Raw genomic sequence first — 24,957 nt, 5'->3', positions numbered from 1 at the left:
ACTGTAATCATCTCAACCTTGTAAAAGTTCAAAGTCTTTTCTCAGATTTATGGCAATGTCTTAACTGTAATCTCCTATAAAATCAAAATAAAAAAGCAGATCATAAACTTCAAATATATAATGGCACAGAATATACATTACCATTCCAAAAAGAAGGAAAGTTATCATAGTGAGGAAATAGTGGACCAAAGCAAGACCAAAAACTGGTTGGGCAAACTTCAGACTCTGTGTCTCCATGTCTGGTGTCAAAATGTTCTTTAGACCTCCAACTCTTTACAGCTTTGATGACTAATGCACATGCATCTCTTGAACTGATTCCAGATTTCCTCGACATGTGTGACACAGCTTTGTAACCTTCAACATTTTGGGGTGTCCAAAGCAATCCAGGTTTCACTTTTACTATTTCACACACTGATCTTTCTAGGCCTCCCTGCAGGGTCTCCTCCACCCCAACAAATGCCTGACCTCAATGTCTTTCCTTAGTTGAGAAAGATTCCATAACTTCCATAACCCTTTCTTCTACCCTTGACTCTAAAGCCAGAACCATATGGCTGAAGCTGCCAAGTTCTGCAGCTTACTGAGACTAGAACATGGTCCTGGCATTCAATTACATTTTTACAACATCTGTGTTAAATGGTTTCCTTCACTGCCTAAATTTGGGTGCCCTGAAATTTGATCTGTAGACTAAGCAGGCCTAAAAACAGAGATCATCCTGTGTCTGTCTCCTGAGTGCCAGGATTCTTTTCATTAATTCCTTTTCACAAGTTGGAAGCATAGCTGTATGGAATCTTTACTTGAGGTCACTACTCTCTTTCTTCAATTAACATCAGTATTTTGTTTAATCAATTTATCTCCTTGAACACAAAAGTTAGTTCCATTCTATTTCCTGGTGTCCCTTTTGTATATTTAGTTGCTCCTTTTCATTATAGATTTGCATAAAAATGAACACAAATAACTATGCAACATAGTCGATGGTAGGTTGTAAACTTTTCTCTGCTAAAGCTATTAATCCATAGTTCTTCAACTTAGCCTCAGGCAGACTTTTTTGATAAAGGCAGAAACCATCCACATTCTTCTCCAAAATATCACAAGAATGACTTCTAGGCAGCTTGTTAATATTCATCTCCACTGAAACCTCTTGAGAAATGCCCCCACAGTTGCAATCACCCTCAGCACCACTATTTTCTGTGTTTCACCTAGGATGGTTAACTAAACTCCACATAAAGCATTCATCTGATTTTCTTATCCAAAGTTCACATTCTTCCAAACAACATTGTTTTATGGTTACTATTGCTGTGAAGAGATCCCTTGTCCATGGCAAAACTCTTAAAAAGGAAAATATCTAATTCAGGTCACTTACAGTTCCAGAAGTTTAGTCCACCATCCCCATAACAGGAAGCACAGTAGCAAGCAGGCAGAGCAGATATGGTGCTGGAGAAAGAGAGTTATACATCTTGATCTGCAAAGGGCAGGAAGAGACTGAGCCACTAGGCCTTATTTGAGCTTCTGAGACCTTAAAGTCTACCTGCTAGTGATACACTTCCTCCAAGAAGGCCTTATCTACTCCAAGAAAGCCACACCTCCTAAAAATGCAACTCCCTATGAGTCTGTGGGGCCACTTTCTTTCAAACCAACACAATCACCTTTGAAGAATCTAGATTCCTGACTGTAATGTCATTTTGTAACCTCAGTTGAAAGACAGAAGCTTACACATTAATGTGTTTTTCAAAAGGACATGCCTAAGCTCTGGGTTCTGACTGTTAGCTAGTATAAATTAGGAGAGGCTTCATTGCAATAGACTTGAATCAAAATTTTGAAAGTCATAGTTACTTGCATGTAGCAGGAATGGGGCTATCTGTGCAGATCTCAGTTTGTGAGTTTGTTCATATCTGTCTATAATTCCATAGGCATATGTGTGCATATGCATATGTAGGTCAGAAGATAACTTCAGATGTTATTTCTTTTTATGACCTGCTTATCCTGGCTTTATCACTGGCTTAGAGCTTGCCAATTAAATGAAGCTGGTTATAAAAACCTCAGGAAACCTTTCTTTGCTTCTCTAGGTCTGGGGTTGCAGGCATACACCCCACATCTGGCTTCCTTCTCCCCCTCCTCATTCTTCTCTTCCTCCTCCTCTTCTTCCTTTCCTTCTCATTGATTCTGGGGATTTGACTCAAGTCTTCTTGTTTATACAGCAAGTATTTACAAACAGAACTGTCTTTCCAACACCTGAAGTTTATAACTTAAACTTCAAATGCCAAAATAAAGCTATATTTGCATAAATCTCTCTAGGGTTCCTTTTTGATTAATAGTTTATGACTATAAATAGCAGACAGAGATGCTTTACTTCCTAAATTTATCCTAACCTATACACTACGTGACCTCTATTCATACCAAGTTAGTTGGAAACCACATCCAACTGCTGTGTTGTTCTTCATGAGACTAGAAAAATTTCTGTCCATTTTGGTAGCATAATATAGTAATATTTTGTATAACTATATGCTCCTTATAATGCTAGGTATCTGCAAGTTTGGGGGAAATTTTTCTTTTTGGAATTTCTGTTTGGTGTTGTTCACCTTAAGTTTTTATGTCCTTCAACTGTTTACTATATGCCTGGCCTGGTATTAGTATCTTCTTTGTTTCCCAGCATATAGTTTCCCACATGTATTGTCCACCACTCTTAATCATCAGGACAAAGCAAAGTCACACTGGTTAGCAATTCTTACAGGATCCTATATTTCTTGAAAGACCTAAATGTGTTCTATCACCAGCCTTAACTCTGAATCTATCACTTTGCTCTCATCATTTCTCATAAATATAATGATCTATGTGCATTTCCCAACAGATGTGTGCTCTTGAAGGCTGTCCCTCCTATTGAGTGGGTATTAAATCCAATTAGACAGCTGTTGGTTGTCATCAACATGTGATTGCTACTTTTTGTACATTTATGTATACCTTACCATGTTGGCAATTATGCCTTCCTAATTTCCACCTTAATTCGCTGTGTTGTTTGAAGCATCTTTTCTCATCTAAGAGTTTTGGAATTTTTGTAACTAGTTGCTTATTGTCTTTGTTCTTACCAGACTTCAATTACTAATGGGAATATGTAATGTGTGTTTTGCTTTGAGTTCTTGGCTGTAACATAAGACTTAGTGCAAAATCAAAACTTAATAAAAAGTGCTAGACAAGATGAACCAATTAATCTGAATAAGCTTTATAAAATAAAGTAGCTGCTTCTCTCATTTTATATAGTATTTTATATTTTTTAATTAACTTACAATTTCAGATCAGCATTTCCTTTCATATAAACACTTTTTAAGGTATTTCTTAGCCATTTTACTTTTTTGATAACTCTGTTTAGGTCTCTGGTTCACTTATTTTTATTTTAACCATTTGATTTCTTGACTCTTGTTTTTTTTTTTTGAGTTCTTTATTCTTTGTGTATATTAATCCTTTCTTGTAAGTATAGCTGGCAAGAATTCCCTTGCATTCTGTGGGCTTCTGCTTCACTCAGCTAACTGTTCCATTGGAGTTTAGTTTCCTGGAGTTCCAAGATGTTTTGGTTATCAGTATCTGTTTTCAAATTATAGGAAATTTATATATTTTTTTCTATTTCTGTGAGGAATGTTGTGGATATTTTGAATGGGATTACAATTGTGTTGAATTTGTATATTGCTTTAGGTAGGATGGTCATTTTTTGACACTAGTAAATCTACCAATCTATGAACATGGGATCTATTTTCATTTCCTAGTGTCTGCCTCTTTCTTTGGAGATTTGAAATTTTCATTATATAGGCCTGTGGTAGAATAATATTTTAAGTGTGTCATTTTTGTTTATGCTGCATTTGTTTAACTCTGTGAAGATGTGATACTTTGCTTTTCTAAAACAACTGATGGTATATCAAAGAGCTAAATATCCAGTAGTAAGGCAGGAGCAAGGATAGGCAGGGCTGGCAGGGAGAGTATAAATAGAAGGAGAAAGGAGGAGGAGTAAGGAAAGAAAAGGGGGAGGAGAATGTCAGGGTCCAGTTACCAAGCCACCCAGCCAGCCACAGACTAAAAGTAAGAAGGAAAATAAGATATACAGAAATAAGAAAGGTAAAAACCCAGATGGCAAAGGTAGATGGGATAATTTAAGTAAAGCTGGCAAGAAACAAGGCAAGATAAGGCCAGACATTCCTAACTAAGAATAAGCCTCTGTTTATTTATTTTGGGTACTGGGTGCTGGTTACTCCCAGAAGCTAAAAGAGTAAAAAAATCAAACAATAGGCTGTTTACCTTCTTGTCCAATTTATTCCAAGATAATATATTTTATTTGATGCTTTTGTAAGTAGGAGTGCATCCATGATCTCTTTCTCAGCATGTTTGTTGTTAATGTATAGAATATAAGTTGACTTCATACTCTGCCATTTCAGTAAATTGTTGGATGTTCCTAGAAGCTTTCTTTTGAAATTATTAGGATTTCATATATATATATATATATATACACATTCTCAAAGGTGGGATGATGACTTCTTTCTTATACGAGTCCCTTATTTTCCCTCCCTTGCATCTTTGCTCCAGCTAGTGCTTCTACTTTTGCAAAAGCAGTGAAGTTATCCTTGTATTTTTATTGATTTTATTGGGACTTCTGTGAGATTTTCTGTATTTTCACTGTGAGTTTGTCTTACATAGCCTTAATTATGCTGTTCTATATTCTCTTGAGTAATATAGTAAGATTTTCATCATAAAAGCATTTGAATTTTGTCAAAACATTGTATGTCTTGAGGTGATAATCCAAATGACTCCTGAAACAATCTAGATTGTAGATGTAGCTCTTTCTTGGCTTTCAGGGGTTGAAGTTTGACACCTGTTGTTTAAGGGATTGAATAGTTAAGACATAGGGTGCTGATGATTCTCCATAAATCTCATCTAAAAGATCCTTCCCTTCCATCTGACTTCCATTGTTCCAGAAAATACTAAGCAAGCCTCCCAAAATGGGAAGCATTTAAACAGTGCCATCACAGTGCAAAATCTATGAACCAAGACAATTATCAGAATGACACTCACATCTTGTTGGCAAACAACAGCTAATTAAGATCTAGTTAGTATGTGGGAAATCATGCCTGGCACTGAAAACTTTGCCAGCTTCCCTTGGCTAGTAATGTTATAGACATTAGAAAAGGACCTACTACTGTCACTTTGTTAAACTATCATAATTTTATTACATTATAAATCTTATCCTTATACTCACAGGTAAGTGTAGATACCACCCTTCATCAAAGAAGCTTCTCTTATGAAAAATTGAGATCAGCACAGAAACTATAGACATCAACAGATTATAGGGAGCTTAGTCCCAAGGGACATCTTCATCACAACTCATGCATCTACGGCTCAGTCAACATTATGAAAGAGGGCTGGAAAGACTGTAAGAACTAAAACACCACAAAGCGTGTTGTGAAACAGTGTGTCCTAGAAATGCCTGTGTAGTGGGATCTTGCCTTGCCAGCGAACTTGTAGCAGTGGCCACACCTTTTGAGCACCAGCCTCTACCTTATCCATTGGTCATATCTGCACCTGAAACCACATCAGAAAGGTGTGGCCACTGCTACAAGTTCAGTGGCAAGGCAAGATGCCACTATACGCCTGCATGAGCAAGACTGGAACAATAGCAGTATCTATGGAACTGTTATCATGAAAGGATGTGTTATTTATGGGGTCCCACTCTTAGATAAAATATATAGAAAACTAATGACTATCAGAAAAAGACAATTAGCCTCTCTCAGGGATAAGTCCTCTTATTGGTTTTAAAATGCCAGGTAGTTAGCCTTGAAAACATATAAATGCACAAACAATAATAATGGACTAAGCATAGATAGAAGATGATAGATAGATACATAGGTAAATAGATAGATAGATAGATAGATAGATAGATAGATAGATAGATAGATAGATAGATGTACCAATAATAATCAAAGAAAAACCTATCGATTTGAGGAGGAACATGAGAATTTTTCTAGGGATGGGCTGGAGAGACAAAAGTTATGGGAAATGACATAATTTAAGTTCAGTTAAAAACATCTTATAAAACTAAATGTTTATAACATTAAGTGACTTCTTGAGGATATTGACTTGACAGATCCATGAAAGATCCAATAATTAAGTGATTAAATTTTAGAACACCAGCAGTATTTGGTCCTTGCGGAAAGTTCCTTGTGGTTTCTAGTAGAAAATATTGCATAGGATTTAACTCCCCAGAGGAGGTTGAGATAGCCAATATGATCCCTTTACTTCACTCAGAATTCACAATTGTGTATTGCTCTGAAAAAGCTTTATTTTGTCCTCAAGATTCCATTTTCCCTATTAGAAAATACCAAAGATGTCACAGAAAAGACTTTTGTTGAACTTTGGCTGAATGCCTGACCTTTTCTTCCTTTTCTGCATCATGCTGCAATCAACTAAACCTTAAGATCAGAGAGGCTTTTTCAATTAGAGCATGTAATAAGAATATCCTTTTATGAGCAAACATTCAGTATACTGGTTCTATTGATATTTTAATTGTCATTTTCATCTGTAAATATGTATCACTTTAGTAAATAAATTGGATAATATGTGACTGGCAACTTGTACATAGCATTAGGGATTTTACAACTTCTAATTACTTATTTTACATAACGAATCTTCCTGTTGTTTTAATTCAAAAGTTGAATATCAGGTAATCTATCTGGATTATTATTTTTAAGTTTTTGATGGTTCCATTTTATTGTTTCAAATAGTTCTATGTTGTGCCCTGAAATTAAACTCTGGTCTGTACACTAAGAGGTTTGATATTGCAGTGCAAATGACACATACAATGTTTTAAAGCAATATAATCACAAAATATAAGTGTGCCTTTGGCTAAATTTGTAGTCCAAGCAGTAAAAGTACCTTTATAAATCTTTAATTTGTTAAGAAATATAATATCTAAAGGTATAAAGGCCTGAAATTGGGCACTAACAGCTGGTTACCACACTTTTATATTCATACAAAATTCAGAAGGGAAGGCCTCAGGCTTCATCTGGCAGGGGAGCAGATGAAACCGAAATCCCTGCTTAAACTCTAACCTCAATTAAATGGGGAAGATAGATATTTTTCCTACACAAAACATTTGGTTTAAAATATGTTTTTTGACTGTTGTTGTGACAACAAACTAATTTGATTGCCATTAGACCCTGTATTTTTTTGTTTGGTTTTCAAATTTTGTACAACAATATTCTATGTAGCTCCTTATATTCAATATAAAGTTATTTTTCTTAGTAATTCCTCTGATAAATACTATGTCATAATCCATGGAAAAGATGAATGTATCACAAATTATAGCAAACATGATATGTGGCTGGAATTGTGGACTTTGATATATATAATGATGATGATGATAATGGTGATGATGATGATACTGATGTTGGTGGTAACAAATGATTATCTGCATAGGTCCAATGGAAACCCATGATTCCATAAAAGCATAAAACTGTTTGCTGTCTTATTTAGTGGAAGGTAATGCTAGAAAGAGGATCAGGAGCTGAATGATCGTAGTCACAGGCGGACTTCATAAAGGAATGGGGCTATGAGAGAAAGTCTATGAAAAGCTTCTAGAAGTTACAGAGCATATTGTTTGAAAAAGATAAAAGGAAAATATTAGAAAGTATTGAAAGTGTTCTACAGAAATTGACAGAAAAAGCAGAGAACCCCTATGTGTAACTTGACTCTAGCACAGTGAGATATGTTTAATGTTGCTGGATTTTCCCTTTGTCCTGCCAGGTCCTGCCAATCCTTTAGCCCCAAACAAACACACAGAGGCTATGTTAATTATTAAAATGTTGGCCAATGACTAGGGTTTCTTATTGGCTAGCTCTGTCTTAATCACTAACCCACTTCTATAAATCTAAGTATTTCCATGCTCTTATCTTACTGGAGAAGGGTCCAGATCAGTTATTTCCTCTGGCAGGCTTATGGCATTCTTGCAGTCGCCCCCACCACCACCACTGTCTTTCCCAGAATTATCCTCATCTGTTTTGCACAAAATTTGCATTATTTAAAGTCACTAAAACTAGCAATTTATGATAGCAATAATGGAAACTAATGTTACTTGTTCACATTCACTGTAAAAAATATTCACAGATGTATAGTTTTTACAATATACCCTAATCTTCAAGTACAAATTTACTTGTTTACTTGAATTTTTGTTCTTCCTTCAGCTATCTTTTCAAAAATTTTATTATTTTCATAAATTAATTCATTTAATATTCAATTGATTTAAACTCAATGATTAAGGTGGGTTTCTCAGACTCCTCTGATTAAAATGTCTCATGTCACTTCATTTATCCTTAGGTTTTTCACTTGTTTCTTGCTGAAATTCAGGCTGTAATATTTCTAGTGTTCTACGAACATGCAAGTAAATACAAGAGAAAGAAATACTGAGAGAATTTAGGGTGAAAACATATGAGAAACACAAGGGAATAATGAGATTTAAATTAGTCATTTCACAGTAGAAATTAGAGTAAATATAAATGAAATAAAGAATCCAGTTTAAAAAAACAAATATTTTCTACAATTTATTCATTTTAAATTCAACTGTGTTGTATCTATAAGACATTAACTCTAGATCTAAGACAAAACTCATCCTGAAAGCAAAAGAAGGGATAAAAGTAAATTAGCCAATTTAGAAATAAGGTGTTTATGCCATTAGACAAAATATATATTAGTACAAAAACAGATATTCTTTTCAGGAGGCAAAAGACATTATATAGTTTGTCATTTTATCAAGACAACACTTAGAACTAATACTAAATCACAAAACATCTCAATAAAGGTAAATGTATTAGTAATCTGCTGTTTTTAGAACCATTTTGTAGGTCACTGCCTGTCTTTTCTGTAGTCTGTAAATCTGTATCTGTATATCTTTTTTGTTGTAAAGGGGAGAGGGCACTATCATATGAAAATCCAAAATACAATTTTATTAACAACATGTAATTTAATTTTAAGGATGGCTCTGAACACACACCAAAGTGGGGAATGTGGAGCTAGGGTGGCAGCAGCAAAGTGTGCTGCCCATAGAAACCTATCTGATCCAAGACACTGCCTAAGGCCTAGTACCTTCTGTACTCTGATGTATTTGTGGATGCCTTGAACTGCCTTTCTTGCCCCTTCGTGACCAGCTATGTACTACGGTAAGAAGGGGAAGGAGTCTGTTACCTCTGGTAGCAAATGGGATCCCTGGTTGGGAGCTCAGAGTCCATTGTCAAGGAGATGTTACAATTGACCCTGTAGTCATTCCTATTAGAGAAGCAGAAGCTCTCACTCAGCTCTACAATCACAGCACTGGGGATCTGGAAGAACAAGGGTTGAGCTATATATCACAATCGATGCTTTGGTAATCATGGCTGTTATTCTCTGGCCAAAGCCATCTGAGGAGGGCAGGATTCTAGTTATATTCAAGTCAGTTACACTGATGTCAGACATGGTCACTAAAGAGCTAAATATGTCCAATAAGGTGCTGGTGTTCACATTGAAGGCAGCTTGGCAGAGTACTTTGTAATTTTACCAGGTTGGACTTCCTTTTTATAGAATACAGTGGCCACTGATATTGTAACAAACACCTGTCCATAATCTCTGAAATGACTGAGCTGGATCCCACCAGTCCTTTGGCTTGCCCAGGTGGGAGCATAGAAGAAATGTCCCTGTTCCGTAGCACCCAGACTCTTATCAAGAAGAAGCCACCACCCTACCCCACAATGTATAGAAGGGGAGCCACGTTTGGTCATTTTCTATGAATACTTCTTGTCTCCTACTGCCTTCATTGACCATCCTTCCAGAGATCTAGCCTACCCTTGCTGCCTCAACCACAACCCCTAGAGATTAACACAAACCCATTTCTAGAAGGGATCTATCTAACCCGACCCCTGATAAGGCCATCCATCTAGCCTGGATAAGAATGAGTTCAGTGATCATTCAAAATGTTTTATCTGACCAAAAACCAATAGATGTTGGTTGCAAAAACATAACAAATACTTAACAAGATTGAACTGACAAAGAATAAATAGGACAGAAATCATTAATACCATATGACAGAAGAAAACAATATTAACTTCTTGCCCAGAAAATATTATAAAAAGAAAAATAAATAAGATAATCAACATGAAAGAAAAAATTCTAGAAATTCTTAAACCCCTAACTTAGTAAAGAAAAAAAATTGGCATCCCCATACTTTTATAACAAGAAAAATGACTGAGGGCTTGAGAAATGGCATAGCTTTTCTATAGGTCCTGAGTTCAATTGCCAGCAACTACATGATGGCTCACAACCATCTGTAATGAGATCTCCTGCTCTCTTCTGGTCTGCCGGTATACATTCAGGCAAAATATTATACATAATAAGTAGATGAATCTTTTTAAAAAGAAAAATGATCGAATCAATAATTGAGTAACAATGATGACCATACAAATGACTTCTAAGGAAGAGGAATCAAAGACCAGGTGGCTTTTCTGAGCATTCTATTACAATTTAAATTACTAATATTCATTTATCTCAAACCTTTACTAAAATGTGAAAAATAGATGCAGGACACATTTCATGTATTGTCGTGACCCAGCATGTCTCAGCCTTAATCCATGAGGTTCTGCCTGAGTGGGGGTGTGTGGACCTGGAAGCTCCTAGCAACCCAATGGAGATAAAGACCAAACACAGACTTCTTGTCATCTTTAGAGAGTTCTCAGTTCCATGTTGTAGAACTAGAGTATTTCTTTATTAGCCATCTTTTCTGGTCTTAACCATCCTGTCATGACCATGAGGGAACCATTTCTCTCCTCCTCTCGTCACTCATCCCTAACTCCTAACCTTCCGACTTCACAAGTTACTCACACATCTCTCCCTCCCTATGCCTTGCTTTCTCTGTAGGAATAACTTATTTTTAACAGAAGTTCCTGTAAGGCAGCCATCATTGCTAATCCCTGAGTGTAAGCTAGGTCCATATCTGAAAAATTCTTAATGAACTCGCCTACATCAGTCCTCTTCCTGTGAGGCCTTAACGTGGTCTGGCATGCAGTACCAGCATTCTCATAATCTAGCTGTTTCACAATCAAAGTTTTAACCCCTGTGTCTCTAACTTTTTTGTATAATGTCCATACAGGCCTAGAAATCAATTCTGAACTAAATCCCTAGGTCCCTGCCTGCTGTCTGTATCAAATATCCTCCTCCTGACTGGCAGGCCTTGGCTACCCGCTTTCAATTTCCTAGGGGTGAAGCTTCTACAGCAATATTCCCTATCAGCCTCTGGGTAAAAATTGCTGTTGAGCCATACTGGACACAAGCCATATTTAGTTCCTGGAGCTGTTTGAATGGTATTGGCACATACATCCTGCTATGTTCCCCTGAGCCTCTCTCTCTCTCTGATCCAAGGAAACCTGTAAATTTCTTATCTCTGTAAGCAATTTCGATAAAATTTCCAATTCTCTTAGCTCTTGCTGAATTTTACCATTGAGTATTTGCCTTTCTGTATTCCCAGCTTAAAATGAAGGAATGAGGTGAAGGCTCCCTCCATCTTGGTATTATTAACTCTCCCTGCTCATCCCAATCATTGCTCCTGTATATTCTTTACTATCCAGCCGACCCTTAGTAGGAACAGAGTTTTCTGTACTCCATTACATTCCTAGATATCTCCCGAGGGCCTGCGTGTATGTGAGGCCACATTTATGTCTTCCCAAGCCCCTGAGCAACTCGAAATGCTGCATCATGGCTGTGGCTTTTGTAAGTGGGAAGGATCCTTTTAAAACTTTTAATCTCTAAAATCTCCTGTACTTGCTTTCACTTTGTTTTAGGTCTCCTGTCTATTAAACTATACTCAAGTAAATAAATATACAAGCATCTGGCTAACAATTACCTGCCTGATTTTTCTAACTATATACATTTTTACTTTCAAGGCTAACTTACTCCTCTTTACCATCTGGCTAATATTCCTGTTTCATATTTACAATTACCTGCATTTTTCATTCCGGAGTATAAGACATTATATTTTACTACTTTATCACCTGACTGACATTTTAGTCTCACATCTTCTTTGTGCAATTTCTCTTACTTTAAGGGTTAAATAACCTGCTTTACCTATTTTCGTCAGCTGATGGCTGACATTTTCCTATTTGTGCACATTTCTGCTTTAAGGGTTGAATAACCCAATTTATCTTTTTTTGTCAGCTGCTGGCTGACGTATTCCTATTTTATATTACATATATGTTTCCTATTTCTACAATTATATAAAGTTTTATTCCTGAATTAACGCTCTTCACTCACCACATTCGGCCACTTCTTTCTTCTTTTCCCTGCGTGTGCTTCTTTTCCAACTGGTTTGCCCGCAAGGACTATCTCTTTGAATTGTCCAAGCTTCTGCCTTGTCCATTTCTTTGTGGTGTCCATGGCTTCTTCCCCCATTCTCAGGCCGGGAGTTTGGTAGCCATTTTGTTGTGACCCAGCATGTCTCAGCCTTATTCCATGAGGTTCTGCCTGAGTTGGTGTGTGTGGACCTGGAAGCTCCTAGCAACCCAGTGGCGATAAAGACCAAACACAGACAGCTTGTCATCTTTAGAGAGCTCTCAGTTCCATGTTGTATAACTAGAGTCATTTCTTTATTAGCCATCTTTTCTGGTGCTTCTTAACCATCCTGTCATGACCATGAGGGAACCATTTCTCTCCTTCTTCTCCTCTAGTAGCTCACCCCTAACCTTCCTAACATTCCATGCTCATAGGTTACTCACACACCTCTGATCCCCCCTGCCCAGTGCAGGACTATTCAGATGCTTAGGTGCATAGAGATGCAAATAGGAGGCATATCACCCTGAGGCCATGGTAAACAATAGTAGCCCTACTGGCATTAACAATACAATAGTGGGCCAGAGTTTTCTGGTGCTCCATGTTTAGTGAAATCCAACTCTGGATCTCGAAATATTCCATCATGGATATATTTTGGTCTCCCACAATGTATGATGCTATGTAATTAGTAATATATAATAATTTGATTCCGGAGCCATTTTAAGTCAATGTCTAGATAAATATTTTAGAAAATTCATCAATAGGACTTTAAGAAAAAATCTCAATAAAATATGAGTAAAACAACCTAGGTACTATTAAAATAACTAAGTACTATAAAGATGAACAAACCAATTTTTGCCAGGTGGGGCAGTTAGTTCAACATAAAAAATAATCTAACACATGACATTAAAACAAAAAAGGGTCTGGGAAGGATGGCTTAGTGGTAAATGGAATGGCTGCTAATTGTGCTAATTCACTCCCAGTGATCCACATGGTAGAAAGAGAAAAGCAACTCCTTCAAGGTGTCCTTTGACCTCCAAACATATACTGGGACATGTGCACACCTTCATGTATGCTTTATAGATGTTTCTCCAAAACAAATGACCACTTAGCACTTAAAAGATATTTGGCAATCTGCCATCAGGGAGACACAAGTCAAAATGACATTGAACACATGTACAAGAAAACCTAATTTTGAAAATATTAAGAACAACTGTTGTTGAAAATATGAAGCAACTGGCATGTTAGACTTTTCTGGACTAGAATGTAGAGTAGTGTGTCTCCTGTGTGAAAGAGGGGATAGTCCCTTCAAATATTAAACCTTAATACTGAATCATTCAAAAATTTCATTACTATGGATAACATTAGACAACTGAACACAGACTTGCAAGCAGAGTTTTACATAGATAAATATAACATAACTGTTCATCAATAGGTATTAATGATACCTACACAAATGTAATATATACTTACATTATGTATTACCTGGTCATAAAATATAATGAAGTTTACCATAGTTCTGCAATATAAATAAGCACTAAAATATTTCAATAAGTAAAACAGGACACATAAGAGAGGACAAATGTTGCATGATGCCATTATTTTAAATAGTATGAAGAGAAGATTGGATTACTATTGTTGTGATGAAACATCATGACAAAAAAACAAATTGGGTAGAAAAGAGTTTATTTGGCTCTCACTTCCAGATTGTAGTCCATCATTGAAGGAATTCAAGACAAGAATGCAAACAGGAAAGGAACCTGGAGATGGGAGTTGATGTAGAGGCAATAGAGGGTTACTGCTTACTGGCTTGCCTCTCATTCTTCCTCAGCCTGCTTTCTTCTTTGCTTCTTCCTTCCTTTCTTTCTTTCTTTCTTTCTTTCTTTCTTTCTTTCTTTCTTTCTTTTTTTGTTTTTTTGAGACAGGATTTCTCTGTGGCATTGGAGGCTGTCCTAGAACCAGCTCTTGTAAACCAGGATAGTCTCTAACTCACAGAGATCCATCTGCCTCTGCCTCCTAAGGACTGGCATTAAAGGTATATGCCACCACAACCCAGCCTCAGCCTGCTTTTGTATAGAATCCTGGACCACTAGCCCAGGAATGACACTCCCCCATCAGTCACAATTAAGAAAATGCCTTACAGGCTTGCTGTACAGCCAGGTCTTATAAAGACATTTCCTTAATTTAGTTTCCCTTCTCTTAAGTGACTTTAGCTTATGTGACATTTGACATAGAAGTATCCAGCACATTGGGCAATGTACACATTGATTGAAGTAGAAGAGAATGGGAATTGCTGCATATGGAGTATTGAATTACTATTTGATGTAGTGAAAGTTTAGAAATAACTAGTGGCAACATTTTCACATTGTAAATGTATTTAGTATTAATATATTAAGTACATAAAACTGCTAAAATACAAAATTTTTATGTTTGTCTCTTAATCCACTACAACAAAAATAAAATAATACAATTTCATATAGAAAGTATGCTTTCACACAATAAAATTCATTTGCAGTGCTGGGAACTGAACCATAGGATATACATATGATTTGTGATATGTGCCACATAGTTAAACTCATGGTTCTTCAATAATTCTTAATCTGTAAGAAAGAAACTACTGGTCTGGAGAACATGGGTTGTCAATAGTAATCTCTTTTTGAACTACTTGAATTTTTACAAAGAAAATGCTTATATTTTTAATTTAGGTATTATTTCATATTTTATAATTCTGATGAACTATAATGTGAATCATTGGTTATTCTCATGGCATAAAACTAATAGAATTTGTCTCAGTGGATAAAAAACAAAAATAAAAATTTGAAAGGAATAATGGTGGGGGGATTAGAAAAGGAAATAGATGGCAAGAAATGTGGAGGATAATTTTATCAAAATATATGTGTGTACAAAATCCTAAGATAAAAAATTAGTCTACTTTGTAGCCTATAACACCACTATGAATAGTTGCACTCTTTATTCTGATATACACAAGGAAATTTCTATTTAAAAAATTCTCTTTGCATTCCCATCAAAACAGAAATAAAACATTAAAATATTTTAAAACTTAACTGCTGTGTACATTAAATTGTGATTATATCTTAAATAATGAGTGTTTGGAATAATAGCTTTTTCTACTATTGCTATATTTTACTATGTAAGAGTATATGGTATTTTCAGTATTAAATGGGTATTCATTCTTTCATGCTTACTGAACACTTCCAGATTTTAAAGACTTGATCTGGAAATTTGAGGAGAGTACCTCAGTTAAGAAGAAAGTAATATATACCTAAAACTAAATTTCTTATTAGATGTCACTTGGCTTTGAACTTTCTTCATCGTGACTATTATTTTTTCATTATTAATCTGAATTTCTACCAAGGTGTAAAGAACATGAAGCTGGTAGATGTGGTGATATCTTGCTTGTACAAATAAAGCCAAAATTGTCCCAAGAAAAACAGTAAATTGGCCTATTAGTATATAATATTTACATAAGGGTAAAATTTCATAAATCTTCCCAAATGTTTATTTCTTCTTTTTATACAGAAATGTAATACGAATTGCTTTTTTTAAAATCTCAATCCAATTAAAGATTAAAGCTGGCTTTAGAGTTGGAGAAGGGCTCTCTCCTTCCCTAAACCCAAACATGCTTGTTAAAGTAAAATATAAAATGCCCATCTCATATCAGAAGAGCCATCTGATATGCAACAGAAGGAAAACAAATATTTAGGACTATTGTATTGTTTCTAATCTCTTAATTTTGTAATGATAATGATGGTAGTATAAAGTACTAACCAATTCTAGAAAAAGGTTTTTGTTAACTTCATGTACATGATTTCTTGTTTGAGTCTCTATCAGTTTCATACAGTGAATCTTGACCATGCCTAACAGTGACATTTGAAGTCTCCAAAAGGAAGTTGGGGCCCCACAATGACAATTTCACCAGGACTATCATGACAGCATTATGCTGAACAACACTAACTAAAGATCAGCTTTGACCACAAACTGCTCATAACAATTTCGAGTTGACTTGCTGAGGTGATCCCGCCTCACAGACTACTTTATCCAGCATTTGAAACAAGCCTTGTACTTGCACATTATGCAGGGACAAGATAACAATTGATACAGCTTGATAATTAAAGAAAAATTTCTTTTCAGGGTCCCCTAAAGTTGTTATCATCCCCAGACATCAAGAAGTAACTATAAGAACACAATGCACACATTCCCAAGAGGTGTGGTGGGCTGTTTTTGGTCACTCATTGGGTTGTAGATATTTGTCATTGTTTAGCAGGACTAGTTACAAAATATTGTTACTTACAAAAAGGAAGAAAGGTGAACAAAGGGATTATATTCAAGGATTTTGTTTTGGAAAAAATAAAGAGGAATCCAGATATGATAGGATGAAAAGAATAGATTATCAAATCTTCTTTGAAAATAATAAAGGATATAGAGATGTTGAGATGAAAAGGTAGGTTATTGAGCCTTAAAAAGCAACTACTAGTTTTAAATATTTCACATTGGATTGGACTTCTGTATATTTTATATAAATGTTGTATATTGATACAAATTTGAGATTGATTTTGGTAAAACATACAGTACATACATTTCTAATATTCAAAGTATTGTCTCTATACAGCTCATTTATCAATACAATACAAATTTCTAGTCCTTAAAAGTTATTTTTATCAACTATATAGGGCAAGGAGGAAATGTAGTTTAGTAATCAGTCAACATTACAATCAAACATAGTCATTTTAGATATGCTTACTTTGTCAAACTGATATACTAGAAAGACAAGTCATCTTCAATTACGTCAGAGATCTACAGATTATGGCATTTAACATGTTTTGAAAACATAGGTTCTCTTTTATGGCAATGAGACATGTTAGCTCCTGGAAACCCAATCTACATCAGAGATGATGGGTATCAAAGAAACTCCACATGAAGTTGAAGTTCTTTGTGGTAAAGCTAAGCCATTGGACAAGAAAGTGCCCTTGCCTCAACTGCTGGCAGTATGCTGTCCACATTGTAGAAACAGGACACCAAAATGGTGACTGCAAACTTTGCCAAGACAATGTGGTTCAGTCCTTCATATTATCCTGATTCACAGAAAAGTCTGTCAGACATGGTAGGTTCATAGGCCGAAGATGGATGTCCCAATGTTGCAGAGCAATCTTGGGTGACTGACCAGGCAGAGAGCTGTTTCTTTCATTTCTCACATTTTTTTTCTTTTTTGAAATTTTAATTAGGAAGAAAATCATTTTACATGTCAATCCCAAGCCCCTTTTCTTCCCCTCCTTCCCTGCCCTCCCCCAACAAACACTCAACCTATGCCATCCCCTTTTTGCTCCCAAGGGATGGTGAGGCCTTCCATAGGGAGTCTTCAAAGTCTGTCTTATACTTTGGGAGAGGGCCTAGGCCAACCCCCTTATGTCTAGGCTCAGGGAGGATCCCTCCATTTGGGATGGGCTCCCAAAGTCCACTTCTATGCTATGGATAACTACTGATCCACTATAAGAGGTCCCATAGATGTCCAAGGTCTCCTCACTGACACCCACACTCAGGGATGAGTCCCATGCTGGTTTCCCAGCTATCAATCTGGGGACCAAGAGCTCTCCCTTGTTCAGGTCAGCTGTTTCTGTGGGTTTCACCAGCCTGGTGTGGACCCCTTTACTCATCAGTCTTCCTTCTCTGCAACTGGATTCCAGTTCAGTTCAAGGTTTGGCTGCGGGTGTCTGCTTCTACTTCCACCAGTTATAGGATGAAGGCTATATGATGTCATATGAATTAGTCATCAATATAATTATCAGAAGAGGGCATTTAAGGTAGCCTCTCCTCTGTTACTTAGATTGTTAGTTGGTGTCATCTTTGTAGCTCTCCAGACATTTCCCTAGTGCCTGATTTCTCTTTAAAACTATAATGTCTCCCTCTATTATATTATCTCTTATCTTGCTCTCTTCTGTTCTTCTCTCAAATCACCCTCACTGCCCCAGTCTTCCTCACCCCTCCTCTTCTCCCCTTCTCATTCTACTAGTTCTCTCTCTCCTCCCCCCAACCCCACTGCCAATTTGCTCAGGAGATCTTGTCCCTTTCTGCTTCTCCAGGGGACCATGTATGTCTCTCTTAGGATCCTTCTTGTTTACTAGCTTCTCTGGCAGTAGGGATTGTAGGCTGAAATCCTTTACTTTATGTCAAAAATCCATATATGAGTGAGAACATACAATGCCTGTCTTTTTGTGAGTGGGTTACCACACGCAGAATGGTTTCTTCTAGTTCCATCCATTTGCCTAAGAATTTCAAGATTTCCTTTTTTTCCCCTCCTGAGGAGTACTCCATTGTGCAAATGTACCACATTTTATCTATCCATTCCTCAACTGAGGGGCATCTAGGTTGTTTCTAGGTTCTGGCTATTACAAATAATGCTGCAATGAACATCGTTGAACAAATGACCTTGTTATATGAATGTGTTTCTTTTGGGTATATGCCTAAGAGTGGAATTGATGGATCTTGTGGTAGACAGATTCCCATTTTCCTGAGAAATCACCATACAGATTTCCAAAGTAGCTATATGAGTTAGCACTCCCACCAGCAGGGGAAGGGTATTCCCCTTTCTCGACATCCTTTCCAACATAAACTGTCATTGGTGCTTTCGATTTTAGCCATTCTGACAAGTGTGTGGTAGTATCTCAGAGTTGTTTTGATTTGCATTTCCCTGATAGCTAAGGATGTTGAACACTTTCTTATGTGTCTTTCAGTCATTTTAGATTCCTCTATTGAGAATTGTCTATTTATTTCTATACCTCATGTTTTCATTGGATTATTTGGTGTTTTGGAGACAAGCTTCTTGAGTTCTTTGTAAATTTTGGAGATCAGCCCTCTGTCAGATGTGGGGTTGGTGAATATCTTTTCCCAATACATGGGATGTCATTTTGTCTTGTTGACTGTGTCCTTTGCCTTACAGATGCTTTTCAGTTTCAGGAGATCCCATCTATTAATTGTTGATCTCAGTATCTGTGCTACTGGTGTTATGTTCAAAAAGAGGTCTCCTGTAGCAATTAGTTCAAGTGTAGTTCCCACTTTGTCTTCTAATGAGTTCAGTGTGGCTGAGTTTATGTTGATGTCTTTGATCAACTTGGACTTAAGTTTTGTGCATGTTAATAGACATGGATCTGTCTGCAGTCTTCTACATGCAAGCTTTGAGTTATGCCAACACCATTTGTTGAAGATGCTTTCTTCTTTCCATTGTATAGTTTTAGCTTCTTTGTCAAAAATCAGGTGTTCATAGGTGTGTGGGTTAATATCAGGGTTTTCAACTCTGTTCCAATTGTCTACCTGTCAATTTTTGTGCCAATATCAAGCTGTTTTCAGGACTATACCTCTGTGATAGAGCTTGAGGTCAGGGATGGTGATGCCTCCAGAGATACCTTTATTGTACAGGGTTGTTTTGGGTATCCTGGATCTTTTGTTTTTCCATATAAAGTTGAGAATTGTTTTTTCAAGGTCTATGAAGAATTGTGCTGGGAGTTTGGTGGGGATTGCATTGAATCTGTAGATTGCTTTTTGCAAGATTTCCATTTTTAATATGATGATCCTACCTATCCAATAACATGGGAGATCCTTCCATTTTCTGGTATCTTCTTTAATTTTTTTTCTTTTAAGACTCAAAAATCTTATGATACAGGTCTATCATTGTTTTGGTTAGCATTAACCCAAGGTATTTTATGTTGTTTGAGGCAATTATAAAGGGTTATATTTCTCTGATTTCTTTCTCAGCACATTTATCATCAAATACAGTAGGGCTACTGATTTTTTTTGAGTTAATCTTTTATCATGCCACTTTGCTGAAGGTGTTTATCAGCTGTAGAAATCCCTGGTCGAGTTTTTTGGTTCACTTATGTAGACTACATATCATCTGCAAACAGTGAAAGGTTGACTTCTTCCTTTCCAATTTGTATCCCCTTGATCTCCTTTTCTTGTCTTATTACTACAGCTAGAATTTCAAGGAGAATATTGAAGAGATACGGAGAGAGTGGATATACTTGTTTTGTTCCTGATTTGGAGGAATAGACTTGAGTTTTGTTTTTCCATATAAAGTTGAGAATTGTTTTTTCAAGGTCTATGATGAATTGCGCTGGGAGTTTGGTGGGGATTGCATTGAATCTGTAGATTGCTTTTGCAAGATTTCCATTTTTAATATGATGATCCTACCTATCCAATAACATGGGAGATCCTTGTTTGATTCAGTTTGATGTTGGCTTTGGCTTACCGTATATTGTTTTTATTATGTTTACGTATGTTCCTGTTATTCCTGATCTCTCCAGGACTTTTATTATAAAGGCATGTTGGATTTTGTCAAAGGCTTTTTCAGCATCTAGTGAGAAGATCATGTGGTTTTTCTTCTTCAGTTGTTTTATATGGTGGACTACATTGATATATTTTCAAATGTTGAACCAACCCTACATCCTTGGGATGAAGCCTACTTGATCATGATTTTTCTGATATGTTCTTGGATTCAGTTTGCCATTATTTTGTTGAGTATATTTGCATCAAAATTCATGAGTGATATTGGTCTGTAGTTCTCTTTCATAGTTGTTTCTTTGTGTGACTTGGGTACCAAGATAATTGTAGCATTGTAAAAACTGTTTGGCAATGAACCTTCTGCTTCTAGTGTGTAGAACAATTTGAGGCATATTGGTATTAGCTCCTTTGAATTATTGGTAGAATTCTGCAGTGAATCCATCTGGCCCCGGGCTTTTTTTTTTGTTTTTTTGGTTTTTGTTTTTGTTTTTTTTTTTGTTTTTTTTTTTTTTTTTTGTTGGGAGACTTTTGATTACTGCTTCTATTTCCTTAGAGGTTATAGGTCTGTTTAAGTTGCTTCTCTGGTCTTGATTCAATTTTGGTAAGTGATATCTGTACAGAAAATCATCCATTTTCTTTAACTTTTCGAATTTTGTGGAGTATAGTTTTTCAAAGTATGACCTGAAGATTCTCTGGATTTATTCAGTTGTTCTGTCCCCTTTGTCATTCCTGATTTTGTTAATTTGCATGTTCTCTCTCTGCCTTTTTGGTTAGTTTGGTTAAATCTTGTTGATTTTCTCAAGTAACCAACACCTTTTATTACATTGATTCTTTGAATTGTTTTCTTTGTTTTGACTTTATTGATTTCAGCCCTCAGTTTGATTATTTCCTGACAATTACTCCTCTAGGGTGAATTTGCTTCCATTTGTTCTAGAGCTTTTAGCTGTGATATCAACTCTCCAGTGTGACTATTCTCTAGTTTCCTCATGTGAGCACTTAGAACTATGAATTTTCCTCTTAGTACTGCTTTCAAAGTGTCCCATAAGTTTGGATATGTTGTGCCTTCATTTTCATTGAATTCTAGGAAGTATTTAATTTCTTTCTTTATTTCTTCCTTGGTCCAGGAATGGTGGGATTGCATGTGGTTACATTTCTATGAGTTGGTAATTTTCTGCAATTTGTGTTGCTTTTGAATTCTAACACTAAGGCATGTTGGTCTGATAAGATACAGAGTGTTATTCCATTTTTTTTTTTTGTATCTGTTGAGGTTTGCTATTTTGCCAAGTATGTCGTTGATTTTAGAGAAGGTTCTACGTGATGCTAAAAAGAAGGTACATTCTTTTGTGTTTTGATGAAAAGTTATATAGATGTCTGTTAATCCTAATTGGGTCATAACTTCTATTAGTTCCTTTGTTTCTTTGTTAAGTTTCCATCTGGTTGTCCTGTCCAGTGGTGAGAATGGGATGTTGAAGTCTCCCACTATAACTGTGTGAGGTGTTATTTTTTATTTGAGTTTCAATAAGAATTATTTGCCCAAATAAATGGTAAGAAAGGTTAGTTACTTTACTGATTTCATGCTCATTGAGACTTTGTCGTTAGTTATAACTGCATATGCAACAAGATATTAGCATGAGACAACAAAGCAAAATGAATGTCATTGTGGGTGCAGTCTACCCTGTCAGTGAAAGCTGTCAGTATTTTCCTGCCTGTTATGAAGCAATGAGGCTAGGAAAACAATAGTCATCCTGAACATACTCCCGATATTCAGAAAGATAATATAATGTTTTCCTAGTTTCTACTTATTCAATTGTTTAATTGCATTTCCTTGGCTTTCCTTGATTTCTTGCATCATTTGGTTTGTCTTTTCTTCCATTTCTCTGAAGGATTTTCTCATTTCCTCTCTTAGGGTCTCTATCATCTGCATGAAGTTGTTTTTAAGATTGCTATCTTCTGCATCATTTGTGTTGGAATGTTCAGGTCTTGCTGGAATAAAGTCCCTAGACTCTGGTGGTGTCATTTTGTTTTTACTGTTGTTGGATGTGTTCTTATATTGTCATCTTCCCATCCCTTCTTCTAGTGGATGTAGGGGTGTCTCTTCCTTTCCTGTATGTATGGGTCCAAGGTTCTCTTCTGGTGTGTGCAATTGGCTCCAATACTCTGATGGGTCTCAAGGTAGTTCAGGTAGGTCTGAGGCACTCGCTCTCCCGGTAGGTGAGAGCAGGACTAGTACAGAGATGTCAGCAGACTCTAGTTTGCTTGGTGCTCAGGAGCCCAGTAGACCTGCCTTAATCCCTCAGGGCAGAAGTTCCCAGAGTGAACAGGTGGAAGTTGGGCCCAAGTCAGGGGCCAAAGCAGCTCACCTCTACACTTTGCCCTCTGCAGTCTGCACTGTGTGGGGGTGGGGATAGGCCAGTGATCTCAGCAGAGCCCAGGTAACTTGGTCCTCAGGAGCCAGGTTGACCTGCTTGCAGACCCCAGGACAGGAGTTCCCAGAGTTCGAGGTGGAAGTTGGGCCCAAGTCAGGGGCCAAATCAGCTTGCATTTCTTACATTTTTCTTTTCTTTCTTTCTTTCTTTCTTTCTTTCTTTCTTTCTTTCTTTTTTTTTTCTTTTGGAAATGGCTTGCTTGCACTTTCTGTTTACTCACTTAATATTATTTCCTTCTTGGGTCTCTGAGGGAGTTGCAGACTAAACAATATAGTTATAATTTTCCCTCTTCACCAGAATCAGTAAGGAAAGTTCACTATATATGTATTACATTTAATAGGTTTAAAAGGCATTAAAAGATAATTTGATAATGTAAATTAGGATATAAAGTAAATTAGGTACAATACTTTGGACTCTTCAAGAAAGAAATAATAGGGAGTATTTTCTTAGAAGTGGTAGTACGCTAATGGACTAAACATTGTTAATGCACTTATTGCAATGTATATATTGTATATAGTTGTCTTATTATTTATAGTTTTTCTTATATTAGTTATAAACATGGAATAATGTGTTTTCTACAACCTAGTGGAACATAAATTCTATCCTTCAAAGATAGATTTGCTCCTCTTTAGTAACTCATCTTCAGTACTTTTACACAGAAATGGCTTGAACAAATAATTTCTGAATTAGTTGTCCATTCAAAAACAACCTGCATTACCAGTTAGGAACTGTTCAAAAATGGATGTATTATTAATTTTAGTGTGGAAAAAGGTAAAGAAACTTCCACATTTTCAATGTGTCACTCAAACTGGATGCACTGGTAATGTATTCTCTAACTCATGTTGATGATGGTTTCAGGTAGATCATTTGAGAAAGAATTGTGATTAGAGATGGCTGTGATAAACTCTGTGAGTTTATTAAGAAAACTGGGAGACATGAGCTATTGCATTTTGTTTTAGCCATTTGATACCTATGCATGATAGATAACAGAAAAGTGCCTTCAATAGAATCCGTGGAGGTGCTAGCAGCATGTTCTTGGTCTTCCCAGCCAATAAATAAATAAATAAATAAATAAATAAAACTGTTGTTCCTTAAAAACCCTCCTGAATAGTGTGCAATTTTGACTAAAAACTGACTAAAGACACATAGCTTTGTTTTCTTTTTAAAAAGTGAAGAAGCAAAGTTTCTACAGGGCAGGGAGTAGGTTAGGCAAGAACAGTGGCCTATTAAAGGCTAAAGCAAGACTCTAGACTCCAAGGCTGAATGTAGGAACCATGCTGATTTTCAGCCTCTATTTATTTTTATTCCATCCCTGTGAACATGTTTCTCACAAAGTAAGAAAAATACAGCAATGCTAAATGAGGAAGGAATACCAGAATGGAACTCTATGATTATGTATATTAAAAAAATAGAACCCAAATTTTATATACAGTTCTCTTCTGAGAATGGAATATATAATCAAAAAAGCATTAATATTTCAATATTTTGTAGCACATTTCCACAAATTCCTTGTCATTTCCAACAAAAGCCATATTTGCATTAGGTGTCCTCTTTTTTATGAGCAGAATGATTTTTTGAGTCAGTTTCTACTTTCAACTGTGAGAAGAGCTATGTTTAATGTTATAAAACACAAATTATTATTTTTCCTTGTGTAATCTTAATATAAACAATCATAGTTTATTTATTTAAGCTTTTTTATGCTGTTACATAAAAGACCTGTGAACACAGTGTTGACACATGCCCTGACTTTATACAGTCACCCAGAGTGGATCTAGGAGCTGGTTTTGAAATGAAAAGCTGCCTCGTGACAACTAAATGCCAGTGTTGTGGTTTTGAAAATAAAAACCATTATTATTTCATTCTTCCCACCCACCCCTGTCTCCTCTGCACTCTTATACCTTCTGCTTCTTCTCAACAAATTATA

Source organism: Cricetulus griseus, chromosome 2 (genome assembly GCF_003668045.3).
Source record: "Cricetulus griseus strain 17A/GY chromosome 2, alternate assembly CriGri-PICRH-1.0, whole genome shotgun sequence".
Lineage (NCBI taxonomy): Eukaryota > Metazoa > Chordata > Mammalia > Rodentia > Cricetidae > Cricetulus > Cricetulus griseus.
This window is presented reverse-complemented; position numbering follows the sequence as displayed.